We start from the raw sequence: 22398 nt of genomic DNA on the forward strand, positions 1-22398 counted from the left end.
CTTCCTCTCTTTTTATCATTTCTACACATATGAATTCAATAGACACACACATATTGAGGTGTAAATACATTACAGATATACGCATAGGTATGTATCAGAAGGTTCCCAGACTAGTTATGTTTAATAGAAAATAACTTGTTTACTCAAGTTTTAAAATCATCTCCTTTGAAATAGTTACCTTGCACAGAAATACTCTGGTTCCAGTGTTTTTGCTACTTTTGGAATCCGGTCTGCAAGTTGTTTTTTTGAAAGCGAGTTGAGGATTTTCTACTGATTTGCTCTTGATCTTGACAACAGTGTCGAAACAGCAACCTTTGAGCTGCATTTTCATCTTAGGGAAGTGATGGGAGTTAATCAGGTGCTAAACCTGGTGAAAAGGGTGGGCGTGGAAGTGACACCATATTGTTTTTGACGAGAAACTCAAGAGTGAGGAGAGCTCAGTGACAGGGTGACCTGACATCATCATCATCATCATCATCATCATCATCATCGTTTAACGTCCGTTCTCCATGCTAGCATGGGTTGGACGGTTCAACTGGGGTCTGGGAAGCCAGAAGGCTGCACCAGGCCCAGTCTGATCTGGCAATGTTTCTACGGCTGGATGCCCTTCCTAACGCCAACCACTCCGTGAGTGTAGTGGGTGATTTTTACGTGCCACCGGCACAGGTGCCAGACGAGGCTGGCAAACGGCCACAATTAGATGGTGCTTTTTACGTGCCACCGGCACGGGGGCCAAGCGAGGCTGGCAATGGCCATGAATGGATGGTGCTTTATACGTGCCACCGGCATGAGGCCAGTCGGGGCAACGCTGGCAACAGCCACGTTCAGATGGTTCTCTTACGTGCCACCGGCACTGGTATCACAGCTGCAATTTCCATTGATGTTGATCGATTTCGATTCTCAATCAGGCATGAAGAATTCAATTCTTCGTACTCCACTTTTGTCTAATGTCCTTCCTCAAATGCTTCAAAATGTTGCGGTAGAACTCTTGATTGATGGTCTGGTCCCGGGAGATGAATTCTTGATGCATGGATGTTGAGAAAAATGATTAGCATACTCTTGATTGAGTTGTGGCTCTGTCCTGTGCCCATGTCACTTGAAACATTGTGTATGACCCATTGCCTCGTCACCATAAGCTTGCTGAAACATACTCAATGTCTCTTTGTTCCTGACCATGACAAAAATCACAGACTACAGCATACACACGATCACAAAAACAACACAAATTTCAAAACTTGCGAAGTAAACATAGTGCTGTCGCTTGACACACTGCTTCACGAAGGTCACTGCTAGCTCCCACTGTGTATGCAACTGTATGCTGCCATCTGTTGGCATGCTACAGAACTAGTCTTGGAACTTTTCGATACCACCTCATACACACACACACACACAAACTTACAGCCAGTTTGAGGTCTATTGTTCACTCTCTCTTTGTCTTTATCTCTCTCTTTCTTCATAACTCTCTCATAAACACACTCATATTACTCTTATATATTCAAATTCAAATCACTTTTAATTCAATTTAGCTAGCTTAAGAATAAGGAATTAAAGCAGTGTGATCTTTTAGAGGATTTACTAAATCTTGTTGCTTGAAAATCAAACCTAGATTAAGGCATAAGTATGTGAGATACATGTCTAGAGGCTAGCCCTTCTCCATGCCTTTTATACCTAGACTACAAGCGTATCTTTGGCTATGTGACCATAACTGTGGTACCTGACAAGTTCTAACACTTCAGCCCAACAATGGACAGGGAATAGTGGGGATTAAGCACTAACTCTGTTCCCTCCAAAGCTCTTGAACTCCCAACCAGATGCAATTTAATGTCTTGCCTAGAACTTTCTATTCACCATGAAACTATAATATAATATGAAAGGGAAAGCTAAACACCTACATGAAGGGTAAATCTTTGAGGCCAGTTGAACAACCAGTTTCATACTGGCAGTAGTATTGAGGTTATAAGTATAACATCTAACTGACCAGTTTAAAAACCAGTTATATACTGGAAATATATATTGAGGTTATGAATATAAAATCTATGTGGTTAGTCTTATCTTGCCTCCTCCCATCCTCATTGCTGAGGGTTAGAAACCACTGACACATGCATCATCTCTCCCCATCAATTCTTGCCTCTGGTTATGGTTGTGCATTCAACCAGAGTTTTTCCAGTCTATTCTTTGATGTCATCCAGTCAACAACTTCTTGGTCTCTCTCTCCCTTCCTTGTTTTCCATTGACTCTTCCCTATAGGGTGTGGGTGCTAAGGTTCTGGGCTCTGATGACGTGCCCAAAATACTACAGCTTTCTTGCTATTCTTCAGTAGCACATTGTTTCAAATGCTTCGATCTTGGCAATGTCATTTGCCGTTAAGGTGCACCTTTCACATCCATACAGTGCATCAGGTCAAACAAGTGTCTTCAGGAACTTTTAATTTGATGTTCTTAAGAACTCTATCTTTCTGGATTATGTTGAATGATTTTAAGACAGCGTCCCTAGTCATGCTTTTATTTCTTACACTCTATCTCCCGAGTGTTCCACTCTCACAAACAGTTTTATTCTGGAAGTAAAAACGAAGCTATAAATATTTCAAATGCCAAACATTGCCTTTAGTATTTGCCTCACTTCACACCTTGTGTAAATTTTGAGTTGTTACCTCTAATTATCTTGATCATATTTAAGCATTAAGCTAATGCTTTTCTCTCATAAGAGCAGAGGGTGGGGACTCATAATTAATTAAAAATTTGAGTTATACTTGTTATATCCAGCATGTTCTCTATGCAGATGGCATCCCTATGTATATTCTCTTGATAATTACAAATATTTCAGAAGAATGTTAAAACAAAATGGTGGCATCATTGCTTTCAATCAACCCCTGGCCATATTTTATGGTTATTATTAGAGTGAGTTGCACATTAATTTAATATTGTTGTTATTTGTAATTTCACCAGTGTGGGAAATACAATATTGAAATAATGATGATGTATAAGTAATACATATGCATACATACTTATACTCACAAGCACATATACACATATATAAGTATATATGTTCAAATATATTCTCATATATTATAGCACATTTCACAATAGCATTTTGCATCTATGTTGTATATATGTGTATATGAGTCTGTGTACATATATGTGTGTGAGTGTGTGTGTGTGTGTGTGTGTGTGTGTGTGTGTGTGTGTGTGTGTGTGTGTGTGTGTGTGTGTGTGTGTGTGTGTGTGTGTGTGTGTGTGTGTGTGTCAAAAGCCATGTAAAAGGCACTCATGCTGGTGCCTCATAGAAGCACTCAGGCCATTCTGTAAAGTGGTTGGCATTAGGAAAGGGCATCCAGCTGTAGAAACCAAGCCAAATCAGACCGGAACCTGGTGCAGCTCTCTGGCTTGCCAGCTCTGGTCAAACCATCCAACCCATGCCAGCATGGAAAACGGACGTTAAAGGATGATGATGATGATGATGATGATGATGAGGCATATACTATGCACAGCACAAAGACACACACAGACACTCATAAAACATATATATAACATTATGTATGTGTGTGTGTGTGTGTGTGTGTGTGTGTGTTTGTGTGTGTGTGTGTGTGTGTAGAACCAAGTTTATAAATGCCATTTGTAAAATGGAGTTAGTATATTCAGAAGATAACAAAAGTCTGAGCTATATAAAGAATGGGGGCTAAGAATCAGTTGGGAATGATAAGAGAGGTGGTGTTTAGTCTCAGAAAGCCCAGCACCCAGTGATTGTCTTTCATAGTTTACTTTCAGATTATTTAGATAAATACACAGTGAACAAGCTAATTACAACACAATATTCCTTTATCTGCTTCATGGCAGAATAGCTATGGGCTAAAATGTTATGTACTCTCTTGTACAGAAACTAGTTCTGCACTCAAGCTACTTTTCTTCTAGTTGCTTGATATAAAGCCAACATTGAACATTGTTGATAAATGCTAGAATGGGAAGAGTAATGCCAAATTTAGAGGAAGTCTCAGAAGGAGGGAAGAGTTGGGAATAAATAGATGTGTGTCTCAGGAGTCAATGGGAGTTTGAGCCAGTGTTTTATTTGTAGATATATTGAGTTTAAAATAGACTTTTGAACAGATGTTAGTAATTAGAGCTTGTATATATATATGATTGTAATGGTGGATCCTTTGACTAGATAGTAACATATATATATATATATATATATATATATATATATATATATATATATATATATATATATTATATATATAGGGTGTTCAAAAAGTCTCTCCGCAGTAAGTATTTTATTGCAAAATAAATATTTATAAGATGGTATAAGACTACTAAAGAATATATTAGTCTTTACAAGACTTTAAAAAACTTTATAAGAGGTGTTGAAAATGTCGTCCTTCATTTTCAATACACAAGTTGACTCTTTTACTCATGTTTTGAAATACATCTTGCATCTGGGAGAGTCTGACTCTAAGAGAGACAGGATTAAAAAAATTCCCTGCAGAGAGACTTTTTGGACACCTTGTGTATATATATATATATATATATATCATCATCATCATCGTCGTCGTTTAGCGTCCGTTAAACGACGATGATGATGATGATATATATATATATATACACAAGGTGTCCAAAAAGTCTCTCTGCAGGGAATTTTTTTTTAATCCTGTCTCTCTTAGAGTCAGACTCTCCCAGATGCAAGATGTATTTCAATATATATATATACACACACATACTCTCTTTCACTCTTTTATTTGTTTCAGTCATTTGACTGTGGCCATGCTGGAGCACCACCTTTAGTCGAGGAAATCAACCCCAGGACTCATTCTTTGTAAGCCTAGTACTTATTCTATCGGTAGCTTTTGTCAAAATGCTAAGTTATGGGGATGTAAACACACCAGCATCGGTTGTCAAGCAATGTTGGTGGGGACAAACACACACATATATATATATACATATACATATATATGACGGGCTTCTTTCAGGTTCCGTCTACCAAATCCACCCACAAGGCTTTGGTCGGCCCGAAGACACTTGCTCAAGGTGTCACACAATAGAACTGAACCCGGAACCATGTGGTTGGTAAGCAAGCTACTTACCACACAGCCACTCCTGTGCCTATATATATATATGTATATATATATGTATATATATAACGGGAAGGTTTACGAAAATAAACAAAAGACGAAGGCAGGTGGAGTACAAACAAATGTATTAGTATGGCACTCAGGAATATAATAGAACAAATCTTTCACGTTTCGAGCCTACGCTCTTCGACAGAAAGATACACAGAAAAAAACAAGGAGAGAAACAAGGAGAGAGAAAAAAATGATATATACATACATACATACACACACACACACACACAGAGTTACTATATGATTATATTATTGGATATTAGACTGACTAAAGAACTAGAGACACACGTGCATGCATACACACACACATAAACACACACGCAAACACACTCACACACACACACACACTGTAGATTTTTGTAATTTAGTCTGCTCTCTGTATAGTTAAGTAACTTCTATACTGAGTAGTAGTGTCAGTTATGAGCTACAGAGAGCAAATATAGGAAAAATAAGGATAAACACATGTTCCTCCTCCTCCCCCTCATCCCTAACCCTGTCGTTGTCGTTGTCATCATCATCATTTAATGTCCTTTTTTTCCATGCTGGCATGGGTTGGACAGTTTGACTAGAACAGATGAGCCAGTGCGCTCTGCCAGGTGTTGTGTCTGCTTTGGTATGGTCTCTACGGCTGGATGCCCTTTCTAATGCCAACTGCAAAGTATGCCAAATACTCTTCACATGGCATCAGCACTGGCGAGGGAGCCAAGTTTTCACAGCACTCTGTCGATTACAATGATTAATGTTCCAGGTGATCGGGTCAATGGAACAACCTACTCATGAAATTAACGTGCAACTGGCTGAGTACTCCACAGACACACATACCTATTTCTTTACTAGCCACAAGGGGATAAACACAGAGAGGACAAACAAGGACAGACAAATGGATTAAGTCGATTATATCGACCCCAGTGCGTAACTGGTACTTATTTAATCGACCCCGAAAGGATGAAAGGCAAAGTCGACCTCGGCGGAAATTGAACTCAGAACGTAACGTCAGACGAAATACGGCTACGCATTTTGCCTGGCGTGCTAACATTTCTGCCAGCTCGCCCTTAAGATAATTCTCATGGAGATTCAGCATGACACAGAATGTGACAAAGCTGACTCTTTGAAATACAGGTACAACTCATTTTTACCAGCTGATTTGCTTTGGAGCGTTGTTAAAGTAAGTGTCTGGCTCAAGGACACAACATACTGCCAGATATTGAACTCACAACCTTATGTTCATAAGCCAAATGTCCTAACCACTAAGCCATGTGCCTTCACACAAGCACCTACAGGATAAGATGCCCTCAACTAAGAAGGGTATAGATTTGAAGAATAAGAAACTATGATAGAAGAAGGGGAGCAGATGTCTTGCTGAAGAGGTGAATACATGGCTTGCTCACCTGGAAAATAGGAAAAATGAAAATAGAGAAAGAAAGAGATGTGAGGTCCAGGCACAACATAAATGTAAAACAGAATAAGATAGAAGAGCGAAAAAGGTAGATGTATAGGTAAATATATAGATGTAGATACAGATATATATATATATGATGGGTTTCCTTCTGTTTCCCTCTACTAGATCCACTCACAAAGCTTTGGTAGGGCTGAGGCTATAGTAGAAGACACTTGCCCAAGGTGCCATGGTGTGTGGGACTCAACCTGGAACCATGTGATTGGAAAACAAACTTCTTACCTCACAGCCACACAGCCTATGTGTACAGGAGGATCTTACACAGACTAAGCTATAGGACTAGCTATCTACATATCTCTCTCTCTCTCTCTCTCTATATATATATATATATATATATATATATATATATATATATAATATATATATATATATATATATATAATATATATATATATATAAATTATGTGTATAAATAAATGCACACTGAGCTTACATCTGATTATATTTGTGTATTTTTAAGTAGGTGGAATTACACATTTATTTATGTAAGAGTCATCAAAGTAGCTTCAAAGGATTGTCTATTGAAGATGTGATACCTTTGATGCATAGCTGTCACTACTCAGGCATTAGTGAGATGATTCTAAAGAATGAAATAATTAATCAGTTGTTTTTCTTGTTATTTAATCATTGTATGTATGTAGGTTGGTGTAATACACACACACACTTTTACTTTTTTCAGCCAGAGGGTGTGACCATGACATTACATGTATTGGCTTGATGGATAGATGGATGGTTGGATGGATCACCGGGAGCAGCTGTTTGGACAAAAAAAAATACATCTAAAATACGCAGGAGTGGCTGTGTGGTAAGTAGCTTGCTAACCAACCACATGGTTCCGGGTTCAGTCCCACTGCGTGGCATCTTGGGCAAGTGTCTTCTGCTATAGCCCCGGGCCGACCAATGCCTTGTGAGTGGATTTGGTAGACGGAAACTGAAAGAAGCCTGTCGTATATATGTATATATATATATATATGTATGTGTTGAGTGTATATGTTTGTGTCTGTGTTTGTCCCCCTGGCATTGCTTGACAACCGATGCTGGTGTGTTTACGTCCCCGTTTCTTAGCAGTTCGGCAAAAGAGACCGATAGAATAAGTACTGGGCTTGCAAAAGAATAAGTCCTGGGGTCGATTTGCTTGATTAAAAGGCGGTGCTCCAGCATGGCCGCAGTCACATGACTGAAACAAGTAAAAGAGAAGAGTAACTCTTTCATTATCATATTTCTGTTGAAGTGCAGTCCTTTTGCTTCAATTAATTTCGAAAATAATGAAGAATTTAGTAAAAATAACTTTGTCATTATTAAGTTGGTGTTTGGAACATAAATTAACATGAAACTATGAGTGAAGGTTTTAATTTAGATCATTTCAAAACTGGAAGTTTGTATCAGAGACAGATGTGAACTCAGGTAGGATGGTATCAAAAGAGTTAAATATGTACGTGAATATCCATGTGTGTCAGTGGCGTATATGAGGTCTGATCAAATTGTATCAAGGCTGGTACTATAGAAAGAAAGCTACAACAATATCAATTCTTCTTCAAAATAGTCCCCTTCTGAAACTGCACACTTTATAATAATAATAATGAAATTATTGTATACAGTGTTCAGGTGCACCACAACTTGTCAAAAGTGCGTATAAAGCATCTGCAGTAATGTACAAATGTCTGGAAAGCGAACAGTGTATGAGTTAGATACATGCTTGCATATGTATGGAGGGGAGAAAATCAGGTGTAGTGTTGGCGAATCTCAGGAAGCATGGAAGTTTTGAAGGATGCAGTGCTCTGGCAACTAACAACTGATGCCGGCAGTTTGTTCCATGCTTCAGCAGCTCTTAGCGTGAAAAAATGTTTCCGAAAATCATGGGCGCTGTGCTGTTTTCTGACTTTGTAAACATGTCCACGGGTGTTATTTCACATTGTTTCCATTGTTGGAAGCATTCCTGGAACTCTTGTTTTGGGATAATGAGCAGCTGCCTTGTCACATTCCGTTGGATTTCCTCAGCATCTTGAAGCCTTGGTTAGGTCTTACACTGGGAAGACTGAGCCTTGACTTCAAGATAATCGCCAAAGACCCATAATTCATGACCTGTTATGACTGTTTTTTAAAAAGGTTTTGTCTTCCTCAACACTGTCAAGGAGATCCTGCACAGCTGAAACTTAATCTTCTTTTTGAGGTAGCCACACTCTACACACTTTACTTCCAAGCACGTCTATACACAATGGAAGTGAGTGAGAATGTTATAACTTGGTGTGCATGAGTGAAGGAGTTTACGGTCAAACTGTACCAGGTGGCTTCACTTTGCATACTTTAGCTCTGTTCCCATAGCAACAGTCCAAGTGCATTTTGATCAGACCTCATAGTAATTATTGTCAAAGGATATGAACTATACCTTCTACAACAACAGCATTGCTATAAAGAAAATCAGTCTCAGTCAATGAATTTATACATTTCACCAAAAGAATGAACACAGGTTCCGTGTCAGTGGAATGCCAATCACCCTTTGTTCCTTATTTTTGTTTCTCTCTCTCTCATTATCTTGCCATCCGTTTGTACATATAATGTAACTAGCTGTCAGGTGTGCAATTCTGTTTTAGAGCAGGACTCACCAAACTATGACCCACAGGTCAGATCCGGCCCACAAAGTCAGTTCATCTGGCCCACTGCTGCACGGTACATTTTTGTGTGAGTACCGGCAATGAGAGTTCATTTGCCTCTGGTATGGCATCAATGGAACAACTTATGTCTGTGAACAAACGTTTTCAAAAATGAAGTCAGCACATCGAACGAGGTTGACTGATGAACATTTAGAAGCATTTCTCTTGGTTGGATGTAGCAATTCCAAAGCAAATATTGATGATATCTTAAAAGCTAAACACACCAGTTTCACAAATCTCACAAATCTTTTCTTGCTGCTTAGTTTGTAAGATTCAGATATGTGTGCACTGGGTGTGATATAACGATCTTATTGCTAATATCGCCTTCTTTGAAAAATTTTTGGTAAATAAAAAATGTTGGCTATCTTTATTTTTTTGTGTATTCGCTGTATTGTATTGATGAAAATGGTTATGTGGCCCATGCTCATCATTCTCTCAGTTATCTGGCCCAAAGTGATAAAAGTTTGGTGACCCCTGTTTTAGAATAACTGTCAAAGTATTTCATAGCAGGAGACAGGAAAATTGTGATCTCTGATTATATTTTCGAGTGATTTAATATTTATGATGAATTCACTATGTTTGATGGGTGTGCAGTGCTTACCTAGGACACCTAGTATTGGTGAATTTGGATATACCTATGAATATATGTGTAATTGTGGGTGATAGCATATATGATTTGACTAAAAGTATCTTTTTGACTTTGTTATTAGTATCATCAATCTAAGGAAGCAGGAATTTTTGGCAATAACGAAATACCTGTGAGTCACTGAGAGAAGATGCTTAAGGTCAGCAGTTCAACAGAATTATGCAAGTTTTTGAATGGATTTTTAATGCACAAGCTATATCCCCCCCCCCCCACATCCTCTCTCATTGTTGCTCTTATGACCCAAGAGAGTAGCCATGCTCATGCATGATTTTTGTGACCATATACACTTGTGACCTTTTCACAATTATAACACAATACACATGCTGTGGCCCCATGTGCTTGATCATGTCTGTAGGATATCACTCAATCAAAGGGTCAGCAAACTGTATCCTGTCCTGAAACTTGTTTTGTGTTTGGAGGCTAAATTCACTTAGGTTTACACGGCAAACACAAGACAGTATAGAATCAAGTTGTTGTTTTGTTGTTATTGTTATTTAGTCGATTGAGTAGAATTGCAATGTTTCAGCTGTAACCATACAATCAGTTCTTCTGGCATTGTGCATCTCTTGCTTTTTATATTGGTAGGGTGTGATTTGATGGATGAAATATAATTCGACCTTTTCACACACACATACATATATGTACACAAACACAAACACACACACACTCACACATGCCAATTATGAGGCTAATTATATGTAAAATTATAAGATTTTTCTGTTGTCAAAGACCCATTTATAAACCGTACAAAGTAAAACTCTGTTGAGGGAGACAGACAGTCACTGCATCATGTTTACTTGATATAAAAATTCCTCACACAGTTTTATAAGACTTTACAAAATGTTGGTTGCACAAAAGATGCCAGTAACAGAAACTTTAAAAAAAAACCCAGAAAGACAAGATATTTGAAGAAAAAACATCCAATTATTGAAGCTGAATTTTTTAATATTGTTTTCCTCTTTGACTAAGTTATGCAAAATTAAAGATACAAGAAAAGATAACTGAATGTTTGCTGGTCTCTTGTAATAAACAATATTTTCGTAATTTTGTTTTAATTAAGTTTGTTTTACTTGAAAATTTAGTTGTGGAGCCAATGCAAACATTGCAATTGTTTGGATATACTTCTCACTTTCTCTCATTGAATATATATATATATATATATATATATCATCATCATCATCGTCGTTTAACATCTACATTCTATGCTAGCATGGGTTGGACAGCTTGACTGAGGGCTGGTAAGCCAGAAGGCTGCACCTGGCTCCAATCTGATCTGGTAAAGTTTCTACAGCTGGATGCCCTTCCTAATGCCAAATACTCCAAGAGTGTAGTGGGTGCTTTTTATGTGCCACCGGCACGAGGGCCAGTCAGGTGGTACTGGCATCGACCACACTCAAATCATGCTTTTTACAAGCCACCGGTACGGGTGCCAATCAGGCAATACCGTCATTGGCCACGACAATGACTTCCCTTGCCTCAACAGGTCTTTGCAAGTGCAGTTTATTGCCCAATGATTGAAGAGTACTCTTAAATGGGCTGGTTATGCTGCACTGGCGTAGGCCACAGTTACAGTCTCACTTGGCTTGCTGGGTCTTCTCAAGCACAGAATATCTCCAAAAGTCTCATATATATAAGTAAAAGGGATTTTGGAGAGAGATATTATTTAGGTGGATACTGTATTAACTTTCAGTTAAGTTCTTGTCAATGGCTAACCACAATGGTCAGTATCTAATGTCTGTGACTACATTTAGTTGTTAGTCATGCCATGAATTTTTTTAATGGTTATTTCCATGTTCTCTTTGCTGGACAATAAAAATTGTCTGGAGAGTATATTAATGTTAATAATAAGAATAAAGAGTATGGAGACTTGAAGATCCTCAAAATTTATTTTATAGTTAAATACAGCATATCATGATGACCTGCACATGCGTTTCAACTGCAATGACTACTCACTGTTGCAAATGCAACTTATAATATTGTCGGTGCAGCTTCATCAGGGTCCATCTATTTGGTCATCCTCAAAGTGAACAGATTGAAGTAAATTTTTGTTAGTTAGTGTTCTGTGAGAGGTGGGGGTGTTGTTATTTATAGGTATGTGCTGTTGATCCCAACTTCACCCCAGTCACTGTCTGAAGTTAGGCTTGGTCTTAAAATTGGTTAAGGTTGCAGTTACTGCTTTTGTAAGGCTCTTTGTTTGTTTTAGTAGTTGTGTGTATTATTTTTGACTTCAAGTGTAGTGCTTGAATTGAAGGCTTCTTCTTTATTTATATTCATGTTTTGGTTGGGCTGCACATAATTTGTGTTGCACATTGTGCAGGGAATTTGTTTTTTTTATCAATGATGGTTATTAAGAATTCTTATGTTTAGGTTATGTTGTTCAATTTGTTATGTCAAGCTCAATTGTTGCTGGGGCATTGGCTATCTAGAATTATCTTTATATCTCTTAAAAGTTCGATCATGCTTGTGTAAACATCTAAGCTTGTTCATGACTTGTATTAATTAATGCGTGTTTTCATGTAAATATTTGGTAAATCTCCTCTACACATATGTTACATCGATTTACCCCTACTCAATAAAGCTTAGCAATACTAAATTAGTTCCCAATCAATAGAATAACTATTGCTTTTGTCTTTAATTGACCAAATGAATCTCTTTCTCTCTCTCCTTCTCTCACTTTTCTGTCCCCCCCTCTCTCTCTATATATATATATACACATATAAAGAATAAGGAGAAAAATGGAGAGGTGATTAATAAAATTATTTAACAATTATAAAATATAATTATAACAAATAAATAATTTTATTAATTACCTCTCCATTTTCTCCTTATTCTTTAAATATATAAATATATGAACCACGGTTTATATGCTTACCTTATAGTTGAGCTTTCTATAGATTGGTAACTAACCAGTATTTTAATTGGATTTATGATCCCTTAATGAGGTTTATTACCTTTACTTGATTATATACATATATATATATATATATATATATATATATATATGAGATGGAATCAAAATGTTCCCAGAATAATTATATTTAATGCCGGTGGCACGTAAAATACACCAATCTGACCGTACAACAGGCACCCATGCCAACCCCCTTGCTTGCGAAGACATGTTGGGGCAAGCGAAATCGAAATCGAATTGAACCAGCCAGGATCCCTGGTCTGGTGGTACGTAAAAAGCACCATCCGACTCGTGGCCGATGCCAGCACCGCCTCGTCTGGCTTCCGTGCCGGTGGCACATAAAATACACCAATCCGACCGTGGCCGTTGCCAGCCTCGCCTGGCACCTGTGCAGGTGGCACGTAAAAAGCACCCACTACACTCACGGAGTGGTTGGCGTTAGGAAGGGCATCCAGCTGTAGAAACACTGCCAGATAAGACTGGAGCCTGGTGCAGCCTTCTGGCTTCCCAGATCCCTGGTCGAACCATCCAACCCATGCTAGCATGGAGAACAGACGTTAAACAACGATGATGATGATGATGAAAAAATAACTAACTTATTTGCCTAAGTTTTAATATCATCTCCCTCGAAGTAGTCACCTTGCACAGCAATACACCAGTCCCAGTGTTCCTGTCACTTTTAGAATCCAGCCTGGAGGTTGTTTTCCATGAGTGAGTTCAGGACCTTCTGCAATTTGCTCTTGATCTTGACAATGCTTTTAAAACGGCAACTTTGATCTGTATTTTCATCTTGGAGAAGTGATGGAAATTTGCAGGTGTTAAATCAGGCAAATAGGGTGGGTGTGGAAATGCTACCATGTTGCTTTTGGCAAGTGAGGAGAGCTTGATGATAGGATGCATTGTCGTTGTGAAGAATCCAATTCTTTGCACTCCACAGATACAGTCACTTTTGTCAAAAGTCCTCCCTAAAAAGCTTCAAAACATCGGTGACTGTCCTCCAATGATCCTCAGGCACAAGCTGATGAATTTTCTCCACATTTCTGCGAGTGACACTCATGGCAGGTCTTCCAGTTGGCTCATCTTCCAGGGGTGTTCTTCTACTTTTGAAGCACCCATTCCACTCGAAGCATTGTGTACAACCCATTGCTTCATCACTATAAGCTCACTGAAGCATGCTCAATGTCTCTGTAGCAGACTTCCCAAAATTTCATGTTAGATCTTTATTGCAACTTCCTGACCATGAAAAAGATCGCAGACTACAGCATACACATGATCACAAGAATACAAATTTCACAACTTGTGAAGTAAATACAGCAATGTCACTTGGCATGCTGCCTTATGAAGGTCACTACTAGCTCTCATTGTGCATGCAACCATTTATATTGGTGTACTACAGAACTAGTTCAGGAACTTTTTGATACCACCTCACACACACACACACACACATATATATATATACAGAGAGAGAGAGAGAGAGAGAGAGAGAGAGAGAGAGAGAGAGAGAGAGAGTTTACAAAAAAAACAAAAGACGAAGACAGGTGGTGTACAAAACAAACAGATGTATTAGTATAACGCTCAGGAATAGAAAAAGTCTTTTACATTTCGGGCCTACGCTCTTCTACAGAAAGGGACACAGAAAAAAACAAGGAGAGCATCAAGGAGGTGTTTGTGTGTATATCTGTGTATGTGTATGTGTACAAGTGTCTTTTCTTGTATACATAATATGTAGCATATATAACTTCATATTTAAGATTTTCTTCTTAGCTCTTTAATCATCAGCATTCCAGTAAGATGATGATTAAAAGGTTTAAACCTCTGAGTAGGATTGGTGGATTTGTCAAAAAGGATGGATTTCAAAGAAAATCGCAAAAGCAAGAATAATGGGGAATATATAATAAGAAATACTGAAACAAACACAGTAAACAAATGAGTCAAAACAGTTTATTAGAGGAATACGAACTGTTGAACAGGTGTGGTGCTTCACCTGAAGTATGTATTGTGATGTCTCAAATGAGAATTCCAGAGTTATGTACCAGGTTTCATCTCGTGTTACCTGTCAAAGTCATATGTTTTCTTGTGCTGTCTAATTAAAAATGTGTTGCTCACATTTAACAACAGCTTTGACTCATTATTGCGTCGTTTGCACCAATATAAATTGTTTTACAGTATAGCATGGATTAGGATGGGATAGGGTAAATGAATACACAGGGTGTATGTATGTATATGTGTGTGTGTGTGTGTGTGTATATATATATATCATCATCATCATCATCATCATCATCATTGTTTAACGTCCGTTTTCCACGCTAGCACGGGTTGGACGGTTCGACCGGGGTCTGGGAAGCCAGGGGCTGCACCAGGCTCCAGTTTGATCTGGCAGAGTTTCTACAACTGGATGCCCTTCCTAACGCCAACCACTCCGCGAGTGTAGTGGGTGCTTTTTACGTGCCACCTGCACAGGTGCCAGGGGGTCTGGCATCGGCCACGATCGGTTGGAGCTTTTAACGTGCCACCAGCACGGAAGCCATCCAAGGCGGCGCTGGCAACGGCCACGTTCGGATGGTGCTTTTTATGTGCTACCGGCACAGAAGCCAGTCAAGGCGGTGCTGGCAATGTACATATATATATATATATATATATATATATAATATATATCAAACTATGAGAAAGTGATGATTGGGGTTATATTTTAAGAATGTCTCCAGCAAAACACGGCGTGGTTAAGGAACTGGGAAATGTACCTCAAAAAACACGTGTAGCCAAGTTATAAAGTAGTAAGTATTTAAATTAAAATTCTTTTATATGGTAAGATGAAGGGCCTACTATCTCTAAATGAAAATATATATTTCCTCATTGTGAATAATTTGAACCCCTGTTATGCCGGAATTTTTATTCCCTAACAAATAAAATTAAATATATATATATATATATATTAGCATTTGTTTTATGTTATAATCAAAACAATTTTACATATATCTATGTTTGTGTGTCTTTGTGTCTGTGTTTGTCCCCCACCATCACTTGACAACCTATGTTGGTGTGTTTATGTCACTCTGACTTAGTGGCTCAGCAAAAGAGACCAATAGAATAAGTATTAGATTTACAAAGAATAAGTCCAGGGGCTGATTTCTTTGACTAAAACTCTTTAAGGCAGTGTTCTGGCATGGCTGCAGTCAAATGACTGAACATGTAAAAGAATAAAAGAATATGTATGTATGTATGTATGTATGTATGTATGTATGTATGTGTGTGTGTATGTATGTATTATGTATGTAAGTATGTGTGTGTGTGTTATGTATGTATGTATGTATGTATGTAAGTGTTTGGATGTATGTATGTATGTATGTATGTATGTATGTATGTGATGTGTGTGGTGTATGTATGTAGTATGTATGTAAGTATGTGTGTGTGTGTGTATGTATGTATGTATGTATGTATGTAAGTGTTTGGATGTATGTATGTATGTATGTATGTATGTATGTATGTGTGTGTGTGTTATGTATGTATGTATGTATGTATGTAAGTGTTTGGATGTATGTATGTATGTATGTATGTATGTATGTATGTGTGTGTGTGTGTATGTATGTATGTATGTAAGTATGTGTGTGTGTATGTATGTATGTATGTATGTATGTATGAATGAGTGTGTGTGTATGTATGTATGTATGTATGTATGTATGAATAAGTGTTTGTGTGTGTGTGTGTATGTATGTATGTATTATGTATGTGTGTGTGTATGTATGTATGTATGTATGTATGTATGTAAGTATGTGTGTGTGTATGTATGTATGTATGAATGAGTGTGTGTGTATGTATGTATGTAGTATGTATGAATAAGTGTTTGTGTGTGTGTGTATGTATGTATGATGTATGTATGTATGTGTGTGTGTGTGTGTAGTATGTATGTATGTAGTATGTAAGTATGTGTGTGTGTATGTATGTATGTATGAATAAGTGTGTGTATGTATGTATGTATGTATGTATGAATGAATGAATGAATGATTAAAGTGCTTACAACTGTTTCTGTTACATGAAGTAGTGCACTCAGAACAGTGCTTGTGCAACAGCTTCCTTGGAGCCACACACACACACACACATGCATGCCTGCACACACATCATCATCAGCATCTTCATCTAACATCCATTTCCCATGCTGGCAAGAGTTAGACGGTTTGACAGGATCCAGTGAGCCGTAGGGCTGTCAAGCTCCAATCTCAGCTTTGGCATGCTTTCTACGGCTGGATGCCCTTCGTAACATCAAAAATAATTTTCGTACCTATGTTCTTTTGATGAGTTATAAACGTGAAACCATGTGTGCCCAATAATGAGGACTGTTTTGATTAGAAACTGTGTCCATGTCAAAATATATATATATTGTGATATTTCTCTGCATATTTAAATGTATATGTGCCCTCCCTTATTTGTATATGAGGGGTTATATATACATATGTAATATGTACATACACACACACATATATATATATATATGTGTATGTATGTATATATTTTTTACATATATGAACCTGTATGTCAGCATCGAAGGTGGATGTTAAATGATGATGATGATATATATGTGCATGGGTGTATGTGTATGTATGTGTGTGTGTGTATACATATAAAGAGCTAGACAGATAGCTAGACATACCAATGGATGGACAAGAAGACAGATGGACAGGCAAATATAACTGTTTTAAAATTTTTCAATAATTGTGTTGTAAGAGAAAATTACTTTAATAAGTGACTAAAATAATTCACAATAGTAACAACAAACTAATTCACGTAGAAATTTTGGTAAACTTTAAGTGACTTACCTGTGAAATTATAGAAGAAAGTGGAGGATGAATGGTTTGGAACTGTTAATAAGTAGAATGGTCCCCGGGTTATGAAAACTGTTATCTTGACATAGGAAGCTGACTCAGTCTCTTGGAGAGAAGACAGTGCTGGGAGGGTGGGTAAGAAGAGAGGAAGATAGATCGCCTCTGTGTATGTATATAAGAGAGAGTTAGGTATATAGGGGTGGAGTGGGGTGGAATGATGTTAAAGGATGTAGAGATAGTTAAATAGATGTGGGAGGAGATAGACAGTGTGTGTTATAGTTAGAAAAAAAAAGGGAGGGAAGAGAAAAAGATTACAATGCTAGTAGAGAGGTATGATGGCTGTATAAGATGTAAAAGGGAGTGAGAGGTAAAGATAAAAGGGAGTGATAAGGAAAGAGAGGGAGAAGAAAATGTAGAACTGAAAGTAGGAGAAGATAAAGGGAGGTGGTAAAGGGGATGAGAAAGTGTGGGGGGGAATAAAAGAAGAGAAAAAAAATGTGTTATAAATGGAACTGTGTGTGTAGAAATTGTTGGGAGGTGGTGTTAGGTGTTGACGAAAGCAACTTACTATCAAATCTTGCAATATGCCAAAATCTAAACATCATCAACAGCAACAACAACAACAGCAGTAGTAGTAGTAGTAGTAGTACACGTTTCCATAACAACAAGAATTCAATTTGACAAAATTTCCAAAGTTTAATATTCCTCTCACTCCATGTTATTGGGAATATAATATTGGTCTAATGTTTTATAGAAGGCTGGACATTGTTGGGAAGTTGTGATATTCATGCTTTCCAGAAGAGCATTTAAGCTGAAAGGGAGGTGTAAAGGAATCAACTGAAGGAAGCTTTAGACCTGCTAAAAAGAACTGCCAAATCTTTTTCAAATTACACCTAGCTAGCCAAACAAGGAACCTCTATGTGGTTACTAGATTTGCTAGAGATGGGTGCCAAATCTCCCTTAAATCAAAATCTTCTGAGTCAACGAAAAAATTTTTATGTGGTCAATTAATCTGCTAGAAATAATTGCCAAATCTCCCTCAAATCACATCCTACAGAGCCAGCCACTAAACAACCATGTAGAACAGCATCTAAGCCTCTTTTGAATCATACCTTGTTATCTTAAAAACAATAGGAAGGAATGATACATTAGATAATGTAACCCAAGATACATCTAGGTTAAAACACAAATTCTGCAGATAATGATGTGTGTATCGATAACAAATAATCTGTTGGAGGAGAATTGGTGGGGATGTTTGGAATAAGCTTAATGCTAGTAGGGAGTGAAGAATATAATATTTTGAGACCTTAAACCCTTTGAATGAAAATGAAAAAGGGAGAGAAAGGCAGACCAGATAGCTAGCTAGATAGAGATAGAAAAGGAGGGAAGTTGAGAATGGGGGAAGAGAGAGACAGGGTAAGTGGTGCTATCACTTGGGTTGTAAGTTTAAATAAAGTGATGAAAGATCTAAAATGGGGGACTGATGTCTTGACAAATGTTGGGTAGAGGGGTCCTTTTATATTTTTCATTGTTATGGCCCAGAGGAAGGGACTATATTTATGGTCTTCATAAACTCTCAAAGACAGGTGAGGCTGATGCCATTAGCACTCTGTTTGAACAGTTGCAAGTTGAATATTGCAGGAAAGACATATGAAAGGAGGAATTCCAGCAGAGAAAATGCTCTGAGGGGGAAGGATTGGGTGAAGTGGTTAATTCAAAGCTTAGGGTGGTGGACACAATATGGGTGATGAAAGGGGGGAGAGACTATGTTTAAGTGTGTTGAAAGTGTCTGTGTGGAGGTGGTACGAGACTGATAAGTTCTGAAGAGCAGAAACCATTGTAGTAGTGGTAGAAAAAACAGAGGGAGGAGACAACATGTTTATGGACCACATGTTGGAGTGAGTGGCAAAGTGAATTCTTACCAATTAGTTGAGTGGTCACTTTTTTGATGTAATCTAGAATATGTGTGTGTGTGGGGGGGTATTTGAAGAGAAGGCACATGGCTTAGTGGTTTGGGTATTTGGCTTACAATTGTAAGGTCATGAGTTTGATTCCTGGTGGCACATTATGTCCTTGAGCAAGACACTTCATTTCACATTGCTCCAGTCCACCCAACTGGCAAAAATGAGTTGTACCTGTAATTTCAAAAGGGCCACCTTTGCCACACTTGATGTCATGCTGAATCACCCTGAGAGCTATGATATGGGTACATGTGTCTGTGGAGTGCTCAACCACTTGCACATTAATTTCATGAGTAGGCTGTTCCGTTGATCAATTCAACTAGAACATGCATCGTCACAACTGACAAAGTGCGCGCGCGTGTGTGTGTGTGTGTGTGTGCTTGTATGTGTGTGTGTGTGTGTGTGTAGCACAATCACTGTCCCAGAAGTGGGAGTGGTACTCTACTGGAAGTCTCATCTGATCTTTGAAGAAGGTTAATAGTTGTTGAGGACTGAAGTATTATCTGGTTCTAAAGAGAAAGATCAGTCTTTGAGATGTGGAGAAGTGTATTTGTCTGGTGAGATCTAGTGAGGTCAAGTATTTGGAAGTGTGGTGAGGGTTCTAGCTGTATACTGTCATGTTGGAATGTGGATGGAGTGTGATGTTGTTCTCTTGGTATGTGAAGTGATTGGTGTCATTATTATCATTATTATTATCATTATAATTATTATTATTATTATTATTATTATTATTATTGAGGTGGTGAGTTGGCAGGTTCGTTAGCAATCTGGGAGAAATGCTTAGCAGCATTTCATCCGTCTTTACATTCTGAGTTCGAATTCCGCTAAGGTCAACTTTGTCTTTCATCCTTATGGGTTCATAATAGTTGAGCACTGGAGTTGATGTAGTCGATTTACCCACTTCCCAGAATTGCTGGCCTTGTACCAAAATTTGAAACCATTATTATCATTTTTAGTATTATTATTATTTAAGACGTCGCACAGTATCCAATATCGTGATGTTGTCGCTTGAAGATATTGTGTCTTCTGGAGGTTTGCACTGTTTGTCAAGTCACAACAAGGACCTCACCCAGACGGTACTTTATGCAATATGTGTGCAGTTCCAAGTAATGCCAATTATTGCAATATACCTAGATTGTAGAGTGCTTCTAAAGTTTTCAGATTATTATTATTATTATTATTATTTTTTTTTTTTTTTACTTTTAATCTGCATGTTTGTTACGGTCACTTGCCAAGACACACCCAGTTTCCTGGGGCAAGTAAAGGATAAGAGATGTTACAGTGTGACTGAAAGCTTGGGGAGGGGAAGTAGTGAAATATCTTCATGTAATACAACATAGACATTTAAATTTATATGGTTTTTCTAAGGATGTGGGCAGCACTTGTTAGTACAATCTTTTGGATTTCTCTGAGACATGGTTCTCCTGGGATCTTATCTAGATGTTTCTGTCATTCCTTTTTTTTATCATATCTAGAGCACCTACAATAAGAGGAACAGTTCTCGTTTTCAGATGCCACATCTTTTGTATTTCAATTTCCAGGTCTTTATATTTACTTAGTTTGTCAAATTCCTTTACAGATATATTTTTGTCAGTGGGAACACTTACGTCTATTAGTGCACAAGTATTTTCTTGCCTGCCTTTAATAATTATATCTGGTCTATTTGCATGGATTATTCTGTCAGTGATGACTGGAAAATCCCATTATTAGTTACTATTATTATTATTATTCATGGTATGTGTGAATGTTTTACATTAAAAATCAATGTCCTTGATACCGTATCACAACCAGTTTCCTTAGATATTGTGGACCTTTCTTACAATCCTTATTCCCCAAAAGAGCAGATCTCAGAATTAATGCAACTCTCATAGTTTCACGTGTAAAAAGATTTGAGCAAGGTCATTGGCAGTACCGCCTGACTTGCCCCCGTGCCGGTGGCACGTAAAAAGCACCCACTACACTCTCGGAGTGGTTGGCGTTAGGAAGGACATCCAGCTGTAGAAACTCTGCCAGATCAAGATTGGAGCCTGGTGCAGCCATCTGGTTCGCCAGCCCTCAGTTAAAATCGTCCAACCCATGCTAGCATGGAATGCAGACGTTAAATGATGATGATGATGAATTCTGACAGTGACAGTGCCTAGAGCACCTATAACATCTGAGATTACTTTTGTAGAAACCCTCCACAATCTTTGTTATTATTATTAATATATTTTTTTCAACATTTCATTATATGCAAACCGCCACACTAATAAATATCTGTCTTTGTATTGTCCCCCTCATCTGTCGCCCTTGTGGCAAATAAATGAAATCATTACTATTATTATTATTATTATTATTATTATTATTATTATTATATTTGGCTTTTGCTTTTATTATTATTATTATTATTATTATTATTATTATTATTATATTTGGCTTTTGCTTTTATTATTATTATTATTATTATTATTATTATTATTATTATTTGCTGTTGAAGAAGACATGACTGGCATGATGCCAGAGTCAATACAGACACGACACAGTGTGTCTAGTTTAAACATGGATGATGCTTAGGTGCGGAACGGAAGTTTAGAATGGAATGAAGGTTGGCACCATCTGTGTTGTCGTGAGTGTTGTGGGAGGTGATGGCAATTTAGTCATTGGTATATAGGAGTAAGAGTGTGATGACAAAACCTGAAGTACAGGGCACAGCAGAGTCGATAAAGTGTTGGGGAGAGAGAGAGAGAAGAGAAAAAAGGAGAAAGATTGAGAGAGGATAAGTGAGAAGGAGAATGAGAGAGAGGGAGAGAACAAGAGAAAGAGTTCCTTAGTACACACACTGTGATGGTGTGATGGACATTATCAGA

At 37.8% G+C, this 22398-nt stretch overlaps 1 protein-coding gene across 25 annotated transcripts in view; it reads right to left on the minus strand.

Annotated features, from left to right (window-relative positions):
- The window catches only part of LOC115209260 (tripartite motif-containing protein 45), a 273682-nt gene that overhangs the window by 202972 nt on the left and 48312 nt on the right, over positions 1–22398 (minus strand). The window contains exon 1 of one of the 25 annotated variants that reach the window (XM_029777558.2): positions 17586–17720. The exons of 23 other annotated variants lie outside the window; for them this stretch is intronic. The gene's annotated coding sequence lies outside the window, so the exon portion shown is untranslated. Of the gene's footprint in view, positions 1–17585; positions 17721–22398 lie in introns of those variants that run through there. One more of the 25 variants, XM_029777568.1, reaches the window with a different exon arrangement.

The sequence above is a fragment of the Octopus sinensis genome, linkage group LG1 (genome assembly GCF_006345805.1).
Source record: "Octopus sinensis linkage group LG1, ASM634580v1, whole genome shotgun sequence".
Lineage (NCBI taxonomy): Eukaryota > Metazoa > Mollusca > Cephalopoda > Octopoda > Octopodidae > Octopus > Octopus sinensis.